Raw genomic sequence first — 2,133 nt, 5'->3', positions numbered from 1 at the left:
AGGGGAGCCGCCTGGGCCTGGGCTTTCCTCCGCGGGAAGTGGCTCCGTCAGGAATCTAATCTCTCCCTTACAGACTTATTTAGGTCGCCTATTTCTTCTCGATCCGGCTGTGGGAGCGGAGGTCTCTCCGGGAATCTGCACGCCTGACCTGGGGACGTGTCGGTACACGGTTTTAACCGCGTCCCCCGTGACCTTCTCTGAGCCGGCAGTGCCAGGCGCCAGCGGGCAGCCGGGCCTCACTCCCGCCCTCACAGCAAAGGCCAGGACGTCCCCCCACACGTGAGGTGTGCGCGTCTGCCGCATACTCTCCTCCAGGTTACAGACATGATGTGCCGCTCCTCGTTTCCTGAGTGTTTTTACCATAAACTGGAGTGGAAAACTAAATACTTTTCCAGCATCAACTCGTTATTACTAGTAGTGCTTCACAGCTACAAAATTGTATCACTAAACCCACAATAATGATATGCATGCTTATAAATGCCTATCTCTAAATAAGAAATGTTTATAAATATAAATAAAATTCATCTTATCGACAACAGCACCCCGATTTTCTGTATCGTCGCCTCTGTTTGCTCTCCTCATTCGATGTCTTAGAGGGGTGTGTGCACACATCCCCCAGACACCCCCGCCTCTGTCCCGAAAGTGCCCTGTCCCGACCGGGACATGCCACCAGAGCCCGCTGTCAGCACCTTGTCAGAGATTCTCCAACCACTGGTTCAAATGCCAGGGTGGACCCCATGGTGGTGCCATCTCCCCTTCGGGCTGTCACTTCAAGAAAGCCAGCGACACACTTCAAACCTGCAGACGCCACACCATCTCCCCGGGCCTTGCTTTTAGTGCTTGTTCATTCTCTTATTTCCAGAGAACTTGCTTGTTTGGCTCGGTCTGGGTGTGTTTTGTCTTTTTTACCCGCCGAGGTGATCTGAATTCAGGGGAGAAGTTCGGGAAGCCCAGCAAGGAGAGGACCGCCTCCGCCTCTGACCGAAGTCCACAGACATTCCAGAGAGGGTGGCAGGTCCACTCGGTCCCTGGGCAGGCGCAGCCCTGGTCCTCAGTTTGGAACCAGCCTGGCCCTGGGCCTACCTGCATTTTCAAGGTACCTCCTGGCCCCTGACAGTGAAAAAGGACAAAGGGCGAAAACCACGTAAGTCACACGGCTGAGTCTCCCTTCTGCATCTCCTGGTGAGGCTCGTGGAGACCAGGAACCCGCCTGTGTCCTGGACTCTGTATTCTGACTGTGACGCGAACATCTTCTCCCCTGAAGTCGTCCCCCGCCCCTGGCTGTGGGAGGGGGATACACAAAGCCAGGGCTCTGCAGAGCCCTTCTGGGACCGACGGGCCACTCATGGCAACGGGGACCCATGTCCCTGGGGTCTGTGTCCTGTCGAGATGGCTCCAAAACGGGAAGGTGACCGGCGCCAGCCCAACAGCCCGTGTGTGGCCACCACTGGGAAGGGGCAGATGGGAGCTCCCTTGGGGAGCGCGGGAAGTGTGAGACCCGCAGACACCTCGGGGGACCAGCCCACGATCCACCTGGGGCATCCTCAGGTGCCTGAGCCAAGCCACCACCCCTTCTCCACTCCTGCTGATGACAGCGCCAGCTGGGAGCCGGCAGCAGCAACTTCCTCCACAGATTATGCCAAGACCCAAACAGAGGGACCCCGTGCTCGGCCAGGTGCCAGACTCTACTGCCCAGGGCCCAAGCGAGCCCAAGTGGGCCCCCCACTCAGCCCCTTCCTCCCCAGCGCGTCCAGCTGCCCGGCGATCCCTCCACATCCGGTCCAAACGCCCGACGCACCAGCCCGCCTCGCCAGTCCCCGCGCCGTCCTCACAGCCTTCCCCAGCACCTGCCGCGGCCGCCACCCCAAGCACGCCCCCAGCCAAGGCTCCAGCTGCCCCGCACGGCCGCCTCGCCTGCCTCGTCCCGCTCAGGGGCTCTGGGGCGCGCTGCTCTTCCCGGAGGACACCCACTCACACTCCTCTTCTCGAAGAGACCGTCCGATGCCCTGCAGCGCAGACCCCACGAGTTTCCTCGGTGGTCGCCCACCTTCTGCTCAGGAGCCAGAAAGGCGCCCTCTGATTCCCCCACCCCGGTATCCTGACCGCGGGGAACGCCGCGCGTGCGCACAGCCT

Source organism: Suricata suricatta, chromosome 8, assembly GCF_006229205.1.
Source record: "Suricata suricatta isolate VVHF042 chromosome 8, meerkat_22Aug2017_6uvM2_HiC, whole genome shotgun sequence".
Taxonomy (NCBI): domain Eukaryota; kingdom Metazoa; phylum Chordata; class Mammalia; order Carnivora; family Herpestidae; genus Suricata; species Suricata suricatta.
Note: the sequence above shows the minus strand (reverse complement) of the source record.